Source organism: Lutjanus erythropterus, chromosome 8, assembly GCF_056507025.1.
Source record: "Lutjanus erythropterus isolate fLutEry1 chromosome 8, fLutEry1.hap2, whole genome shotgun sequence".
Classification (NCBI taxonomy): Eukaryota; Metazoa; Chordata; class Actinopteri; order Lutjaniformes; family Lutjanidae; genus Lutjanus; species Lutjanus erythropterus.
Window position 1 is genome coordinate 25225928 of NC_139324.1, and position 9791 is coordinate 25235718.

The following is a 9791-nucleotide window of genomic DNA, read 5'->3' on the forward strand; positions in this document are numbered from 1 at the left end:
TCTGCCTTTTCTTATTCTAAAGGTTTTATCTAGAACCCACCAAGAACCTTCTTATATTACAAGTGTTTTATCTAGAACACATTCGGAGGGTTCTACAGAGAATCCTTTTATATTAGAGCACTTGACAAACACTTGATAAGAGTTCTTTAAGGTTTGTTGAAGTCCTATGGTGGTTCTTTAGTCTTACCAAGAACCCTTGCCAACCATTTCTTCAGAAAAGGGTTCTTCAGGAGCCATTGGTTTTGGGAAGACCCTCAGCCCTTTAAAGAGAAGTTTCAGAATTTAGTTTATTTTCTGTTAAAATCATGTTTTGTATGACAGAGTTCATTTTTGCACAGAATTAATTTATGAATTCCATGTTTGTCTCAAAACGACGATTTGAAAGCTGCAGTGTAAATAACTGTCAGATGAGAAGGAAGCTTGCAGTTAAACACTGTAGTTGAGCTCAACAATACAAGTCTGTGATTATTTTGCCAGACACTCAGGACTCATGTCAGGAAGTAGAAACATTTGTCGGTTGTATTTCATTTTGTTTCTACAGTGTTGAGGTCAAAACAAGTTCGGTCTGAACGTTCCCCGTGTTGCACCCATTTATTGCAAAAATAATACACATTTGAGTTCAGCGTGGCTCCGTTCCTGAGACACTCCAGAGCAAATCAATGTGGAACAGATGTGATTCTGAGCTCACAAACGCTCCTTAAAAAAGAGGTATATACGCAAAAACAATTAAAGGACCAATATGCAGGATTTAGTGGCATAATCTGACTAATTTATCTCATCTCTTATCTTTGTAACTCATCATCCATCGTTGATTAATCCACAAGTATATGCTTTTGTAAAGTTGGAAGTTATTTATTCTCTTGTTTTGAACAACAGCGTTCAGAGACATACCCTTTTTGCAGCTTGCTTCGTGGCCCAAAGTATACATTTAATAATTAAATGAATGTCATAAATGTGGGACTAGTTGACCATTGGCTTGAATTTACGACTACTAGTCGACTCAGAAAATCTTCAAGCGATCGTTCACAAGCTCTCGGCCAAGCGGTGCGACACAAGATATACGAGATCTCACGATACGGTCACGCCTGTGTTTACATGCTACCTGGAAGTGACTCAGACAACAGAGAGAGATCTGTTCAGAAACAGTGACTTGTTATGCGTACAGTTGACTTCCCAAACTTTAAACAAAGAAGAAAATGTCCAAGGACTTTGACATAGAGGAGGAACATCATATCTTTGCTGCAGCCGTGCCGCTTGGGCGAGAGCCTGTGTACCCGGATCCAGTCTGAGAGGCTACAGTTGACATTTAGGCTAAAAACATGGTATAAACTGCATCTTTTTTGGTCAAATTTTTATGTTGCGCCTTACGGACACTTGGATTACGCCACACGAGTACTATGGAGACATTTTGTGGGGTTTTTTGTGTTCTTTTTTTACATTTTAGAACTGGTCACTGTTCACTTCAATTGTACTGGATTTGGCTGCAACGCTGTTTTCTGCTGAAGCTCCAGGAGTGTGTGTACAAACGGCTCATTGTAAGATTAAAAAAAAACACACACACACACACAAGGGTTCTTATTTTCAAGCGATTATACACTAATGAAAACATACTTATGAATATTATATTCCATCTCTGCCCTATTCTGCCAATAAATCCCTGTAAATCTTACACACTGGATCTTTAAGATGAAGTTGAACTTTGGTGAATCCACATGCAGCAGTTCCTAAATGCTTATCCAGGAGGACACTTGGGAGGTGAAAGTTACAGTTGCTGTGAAGCCACAGATACCACAGATATGCAGCATTCAGTTGTGGTGTTGGCAGGAAGTATGTAATATCTCTTAATAAAGGATCAAATATTCCAGCAAACTCCATGGACGGTGACAATTAGCATGATATGTTTAAACATCAATATTAAGACTTAAGTTAACTGTAGCTTAACTGCATCAATTAGTTTTCATGACCATAATCCAAGATATTTGTACTTTCTGCGTGTTGGGAGTTTTGATGGCCACATGGTTGCAAGTGGTTTGTCCCAGTGGACCACCTAGCTGTTAGGTTGTAGTTAAATACTGTATAATTGAAAGGTGTTCGGAACAAATTGAAAGGAGTTTTGAACATTTGACATCTGACATCAAATCAATATTGTGTTTAATTCCAAGTGTGGGAGATAATCTTTGTCGGATGGATGAATGTGAAGTTTCAGAATTGAATATGTGTATCAGTTTATTGCTTTGAGCTGAAACCTTTGAGGAGCAAAAATTGCTAACATGTCAACAGTTTTTTTTTTGTTCTGTTTTTTTAAAAAGAACACAACCAATGCTCTTCTTCGGTGAATTATATATGAGTGTAACAATACTCTGAATTCTTCCATGGCAAATATGGAGTTGATTTTGGTTTACGGCTAAAATTACAGGACGTGATAGAATGATGATCCCGAGAATGAAATAAGAGCTGCATTCTCACAAAAGAATGGCTTGTTGTGTTGTTTTCTGTACTGTGTCAGACTCTGGCTTGTGTTATCGCATTAAACAAGAAAGTAAAGCAAGTATGCACTCTCTCTCTCTCTCTCTCTCTCTCTCTCTCTCTCTCTCACACACACACACACACACACACACACACACACATACCTCTACAACATCTTACCACAGTGGAAATAAGCTCTGTAACTTTCTTGTGTTATCCTAGATGTTCTTTTGTGGTACAGTTGTTTGAGTACAGTACAATGCATGACATTATGGACACCCACTGCTTTTTACCATCATAATAGTACTCTCTGTGGTGATTAGTCCTTGTTTCATTTAATGCTTGGTGATAGGGCTGCAAGAAAATCATCCAAATATTATCAAAATCACAATATGGCCTAGTACAGATGGTGCATTTTTTTGATAAAGGAAAAATGTGTGACAAACAGCATTATAATAAAGTACTGTAGTAGTGCAGAGATGTCCTGTTCTATAAATCTTCACCAGATGTAAGAAAACATGTTTGTTTGGTACAGACCACCACAAATGTCACATTATCGTGATATTATTTTTTTCAGTGAAAATGAAATTGTGATGCAAAATGATTATTCCCAGTTATAATGAATCATATAATAATCACAATATCTGCTAAACAAATTGCAATATCATTTTCTTTATTATATCGTGCAGCCCTGCTTGATATTTCTCTGGCCATCTTAGGAAGAGCTCTCGTGCTACAGAATAACTCACATATGCACACACACACACACACACACACACACACACACACACACACACACACACACACACACACACACACACACACACACATTTCCCCGTGTGTCCCATTTCTAGTCTGCAACCTGACTCGATGTGGCTGATATCTCAGGCATGCGGGACACGCATACTATTAGAGCTGTTTCTTTGGTGCAGCTATGTAGACTCTGTGCTAGGTCAGGTATCAGGTGAACCCGATGAAGGCATTATTCTCACAACAACAGCACCATCTTCTGTTCAGGGGAAAGCACTGGCATATATAACATGGCTCAAACTTTCATCAAATGGGATTTCTGTGCAGCTTATTGGCTTTGCTGTTCAAAACATTCTCAGCTGAAATATGTGAATTATTAAAAAATGTCTTTTTAAAGTTCCCCTCTTCTCACAAATGTTTTGCTTACTTATTTCTACAGTTGAGTGTTTGAGTTTCACTGTAGAGAATGATGTATGTGCAGAGTTTGACACTAGGAGAACGTTTTCACATTCATCTGCTGAAAGTTGTATGTGCTTATTGGAAATCCCATTTTCAGGGATGGCGCTACAAGCATGATTCATAATATCAAGCCATTTCTGGACTGATATTCAAATTGCAAAAGTGTCATTTGAAAGATAATGGAACAAGATAACTGAACTTTTTTGTGAAAAAACATGTCTGACAGAAAATATTATTCAAAGTATAGTAATTAATATAAATCAAGTGAGTAAATTTTACCAGTATTTGTCTAATATAAATTTACACACTTAGAAATAAAGGTTCCAAAAGGGCCTTCCTGAAAGGCTGAGGTTTTTTCCAGAACCCTTTGCTTCTGATAAACCTTTTTTTGAAGAAAGGGTTCATCAAGTGTTCTTTGTAAGACCAAGTGTTGCGTTAAGAACCCTCTTAATCTAAAGAACCCTTTTTGGAAGAAAGAGTTGTCGAAATCCTTGAGCACCCGGGGACCAGCTCCAGTTGTTAGTCAGCACCTTGGTCAGGGGTACTGACTGGAGAACTGACCGAGCATACATGTTTGTGGAAACCACAGCACTCAGAGGAAACCCACACGAGCACAAGGAGAACATACAAACCCCACACAGAAAGCCTGTCCCTGAACCAGGATTCAAAACCATGACCCACGACCACATCAGGACCTGTGAGGTGTATCAGAGTATAAAACGGTTTTCAGTAGAATCCTGTAGGTGGATTCTAGATGAAATCTTTGGAATATAAAACAGGCTCTCAGTAGAATCCCCTGGATGGGGAAGTACCCTTAGAAGGTGGAAAGTTTTTGGATAGAACCGGGGTTCTGGGTGAAATCATTAAATCACAGAAGAGTTCCCTGTAGATCCCCTCATAGGGGGTTTTGGATGAAACCTTTCACAGATGGCTCCAAGCATAATTTTTGGTGTTGGGTTTCCAGGTGGAGTCTTTTGAAAAGATCCAAAGATCCAAGAACCAAAAGTTGTTGAGGGCACAACAGAAGAACCCTTTATGGTTCTAGCTGGTGCCTTTATTTCCACGAGTGCTTTGCACATACTGTAAATAAACCCCCCCTTTAAAGACCTCAAAGTGTTTTATATTTCTCCAGTTCTGCTTTCTTCCAGTAGGGGGAGACATCGTTCAGCACTTGCCACACATCTAAAGACTAGAGGCAGACAAAAGGCCATGTGTTGCTAAATACTTTGCCTGTAATCTGCATGTAATTGAGTCCCATATTCATAATGACAAAATCCAGCTGTTCTATCACCTGGATTGCAGATGTGTGTTAACACAGTAGGTCTGGCTTCAGGATGATCGATGGTTTAATGTGTTCTGCACCGATCTGAACAGAAGTCTCAGCTTTTTGTGAGTGGAATTTTACCAGCAGTTGTGGAGTTACTGTGTGCTTTGTCTCTTTTCTTTCACCAGAGGTCCCCATCTGTCTGCATGTATTTGTGTTGACTGAAGTAGGCTGCATCATATCCTGAATGAGAGTACAGGTTGAGACACATTATAAAGGGAGGTGGTTATTGATGGCTGAGTGGTCTGCTGTTTCCTGTAAACATTAACAGTGTCCTGGACAGTAAAGAGTTTGTTTTATCATTTCAGGGTATGTGTTTGGCCTTTTTCATGTATTGTCTTAAGATATACTGCACATGCTCCTGTTTCTTTGTATCTTTATGTTTTAAAACTTGGTGCAAGTGGTACAGCACTTTGCTGAGACATCTGTGTCCACCCACTTCCTGGCATTCACTCGGGCCAGTACTCTCATCTCACTTAAATCGACCCTTAGCTTGCAGACATGAGTCAATAAAGTTTTTTTAATTTGATAATGCAGCTGATACCAGGATTAGCAGATTCCAATAACCCCATTTTACCTCTCTCCCATGAAAGATTTTTTATCTTTTATTAAAGAAATAAGTGGCACCTATTTGGGCACACATATTCATTCACTCAGAGGCCTCTGGCACAAATGTGCAAGGCTTTTACTATAAAAGGAGAGACAAGGCTGTTGAGAAGTTATTTTGAAAGTGATGTGTCTACACAACCACATCCTGCCCCTGAGTGGGAGACAAAATGAGCAATGAGGCACTGCAGAGAGTACTGACTGCTGTGAAAATGGGCCACAGCTCATCAAAGATATTGTGGTGCGCTATTCGAGGTAATGGTTTTAAATACATTTGAACACTGCCGACAGATCTGATGGAAGTTTATGTAACAGTCAAATTTAAAAGGCCACATGAAACACTCATCAGTGCACTTTCACTTAAACGTTGTGGATTATTAGATAAAGCTTCAGTCTCCAGCATAAGACATTCTTTCTAACAATACTAGAACCTAATCAGTTGACTGCTCATAATTCCCAAACCTTTTTTGTTACCTGGTAGAACCTTGGTCAACTTTAAACTTCCCTGTGAATGTTTCCGGTCCTTAGGTATGTGCTAGGCTTGTCCATGTTGAAAAGATAACCAAGGAGGTTTTAAGATGGTGGGGGACCTGTAAAAGCAACATATAGGCTATAGTCACATCTTAAGTTAGCTAATGTTAGCAAAACACAGGCTAACTAGCAAGCTAACCTACATCAGTTGTTACCCAGCTAGTTTCATCTGATAGCTAATGTCTGCAAAACACTGGCTAATTAATTAGCTAATCTACATCAGTTGTTAGCTAGCTAGCAAAACCTTTAATACATTTTTTTTTAGGAATAATGATTTGCATAAAACAAGACAAACATGCTCAAAATAGTGAAGTTAATTAGATAAAGTAAAATAAAGTCATTAGCTAACTAGTTAGCTAGATAGTTTCCAAAAGGGGTGGGACTTAAGGGTCAGTGTATATTATTTTAGGAAGATCTGTGCACAGAACAGGGGTGGAACCGTGACTTCCCTCTTGCAATGATGGCTGTGACTTTTCGAAATCTTCTTGACTCTGACTGAAGTGTCCTTCATGTCCAACTCTGTGTTCAAGTGCCACATGGTAGATATGGACAGAAAAACTTTATACAGGGCAACTTTCTCTCTCCCATTTCCCTCATTCAGTGCCCAAAAGAGACTCACTTCTACTACTCCAGGTTTCATTTTTGGCCTTATGGTCATTTTACAGCTTTGTCCTTTTCCTGACCCAACGTAAACCTCCTGTAATTCAGATTTAAAATTCCAGGTGCTCCACCTAGAACATCTGCTGCCCACAGATTACACAATCACAGGCCGCTGGTAAGTGAGGTTGAACCCAGTGTAACCAGAGAGACAGACCGTGGGGGATTCATGCTGTCTGCATGATCACACAAGACCCTCAACATGACGGGTGTGACGGGCTAAACGCAGGCTTCGGCCTCATCTGGACGCCTCCTATTCTCCTCTCATCAATAATGCAGCGGCAGCGGCAGACTCAGTTGTGCCATGCTGTGAGGGTGGCTTGATGGGGAAGCACCAGACATCTCAAGAGGCTTTATGTGTGGCTCACCATTATTTATTGATGGGCTTGCCTGGTCAGAGACATTACAGTGGCCTATTAAGTCTGTTTCAGTATCAAACAAAGCTCTAAAGCTGACCACTCTGCTGCAGAGCTGATGATACAGACGTAAGACTGAGTTGTACCACAGTCTTCCCATATTAGAGGAGGAGACGTGTCTGCAGCATTGATGCCAACTTTTCAGTAATCTGATGAATCAACACAATGTTTTCTGGTGATTCACTCCTCTTGGTGGATAGATCTCACACACCATTTACCAACATCAAATACACTGTGAACATATGTCTTCAGATGTTGCAGTACGCTTATTCTAAACTTCCATTTCTTCAAATTTGTGGTTAGTCAGTGGCGAACTTCCCCTGCTTACTTCCTGCTACATGGCTATATCTACATCAACGTCCTTTTCAAACAGCCTCTTTTTTAACCTCCTTTACAGATGAGGTGGAGCTTCAACACTTTTTAAATGATAATTTACACAAAAATATGCCAAGGAACTCTCTTTTAAAATTATTAAAATGTGTAAATTGTCATGGTATGATTATGTTTGACCTTTAAGCAAATAAACTCTGAAACACTTGAACTCCCTGATGAAGGCTTTATGCTCACAGTTTGTTTATTTTAAGGTGTAACATGACCATGCCATGACAATAAAGGCATTTTGAACGTTTTAAAGCTATAATATGTAAAAATGCTAAACATATATAATACATTTTGTTGAATTATCCCAAATGTTTCCAACAATGTTCAAATGCAGAGAAATCTGTAATTAATTCAAGGTAATGAGGTGGTCATGAATTTCCTGCTAGCCATTGCTAACTAGCTGCATGTTGTAAAATATTCAAGGTAATGGTGTGTTTCCTGCTAGCTGTTGCTAGCTAGTTACTTTAACTTAAACTTTAACATTAGTTCATCCATGAACATAATTTCTGCCTGGGGTATTTCAGATAGATGTTCATCAGCTATGTGGTTGTTGACAAGTGGAGATATAACAGCTGTCATGATCTCAGACCACTTCACAACATCATCAAACAACATCTTTTGTTATTCTTTTAATCGGTGAGACCTCTAGCAGCAGAACCTACATATTGTACCTTTAAAAGACAGTGCACATACATGTATCCTTATCCAAAGGGCATTTTTAAAGCCATAATTTGTTCATTTAGTTCTGGGAACTATGACAGCTTTTGTATATTTTCTAGGTGAAACACAAAACACAATTTTCCATCCTGCTATTATCAAAGCTATAATTAGGGAACATGTTATTGTAATAATGAAGCTTCTCCTTACACTGATACAGATTTGTACTGTAGTTACAATTTGCATTCTTCTTTGATGTCTGCAGGCGTTCAATTTGCCATTTAACCTTTAGAAAGTGGCAAGACCCCAAAGGTCAGAGTTTAAAACTGCCCTTTATTCTTCTTAACTGGGTAAGTGCATGCTGGGTGTAATTACATAACTATGTTCCCTTAGAAGAGAATCCACTTCACCTTAGTGCGATGACCATTTAAACTGCATACCTAACAGGATAAGACATGCTGCAGTATCACTTTTAACCCTCACCATGTATGTGCACAAGAGTTTTTAAATGCCTGCACTTGTAGGAGTTACAGGCTCCTGACTATACATTTACAAATACCTGTGCTGTTATTGCAGACTTGTGTGATTATCAGGACGATGAAAACAAATTTCATTTCCCGTTTCTGGTTAGAATGAGCTTTGCAGCTTTAGCTGCAGGGACAAACCAAAGACAGGGATATGAAAGAAAACCTCTGGTAATGAACTGTTTGGGGTGGTATACAACGTATTATTAAACTGTAAGGTAGGAGTGGACTCCATGTTTTGGTGTTTATATACACATGCCTCTTCCCAGCCAAATTTAGTTGAACAGATGTTGACAAAACAGCTTTGCCACTCGTCCAAGACATATTTTGGTTTAAAATGAAAGTGAAAAGGTGTCTTTTTCATGTTGTTAAAAAGACAACTACTTGAGGACGTCTATACACGTCTGGTTTTAGTTTAAAATAGAAGGTGAAAAATTTTGATGGTTTATTTTGGGTCTAACTTTGGACCAAATTAAACAGACTGAACATGACTCAAATTTCAATCTCTATTGTTTCATGTGATTGAAAAGACAACTACTTAAGGATGTCCATACAGTATATGTCTGGTTTTGGTTACTAACGGAACAAAATAAAATCCAAGGGTCTATTTTAAGGCTAAATTCAGATCAAATCAGACGGACTAAACGTGGCCCTACTCTTGGGTTTAATAAAGTTGACAGGCTGACCAGATTTAGCCCAAAAGACAACACTGAAATGATTGTCATGTGCTTTCTTCAGGTATTGTTTTTATTCCCAAACAATTAGGTAACATGTAACATTCTGCTCTGCTCAAATTTGCATAAGGTTTAAGATCTGGGCCGACAGGAATGAGGCTTGCTGCTACACCTACAGGTTCCTCTGTAGCAGTGGTGCACAGCATGAAGCAGAAGCAGTCTGCACGCAACAAAAGGAAGAGAGAAAATGTCATAAATAGCAGAAGTCGGAAGTTACAGTTCAAAACCAGAACTGGCAGCTTCCACAGACCCACTTCGAGCTCTACACACACATTCACACATTAAT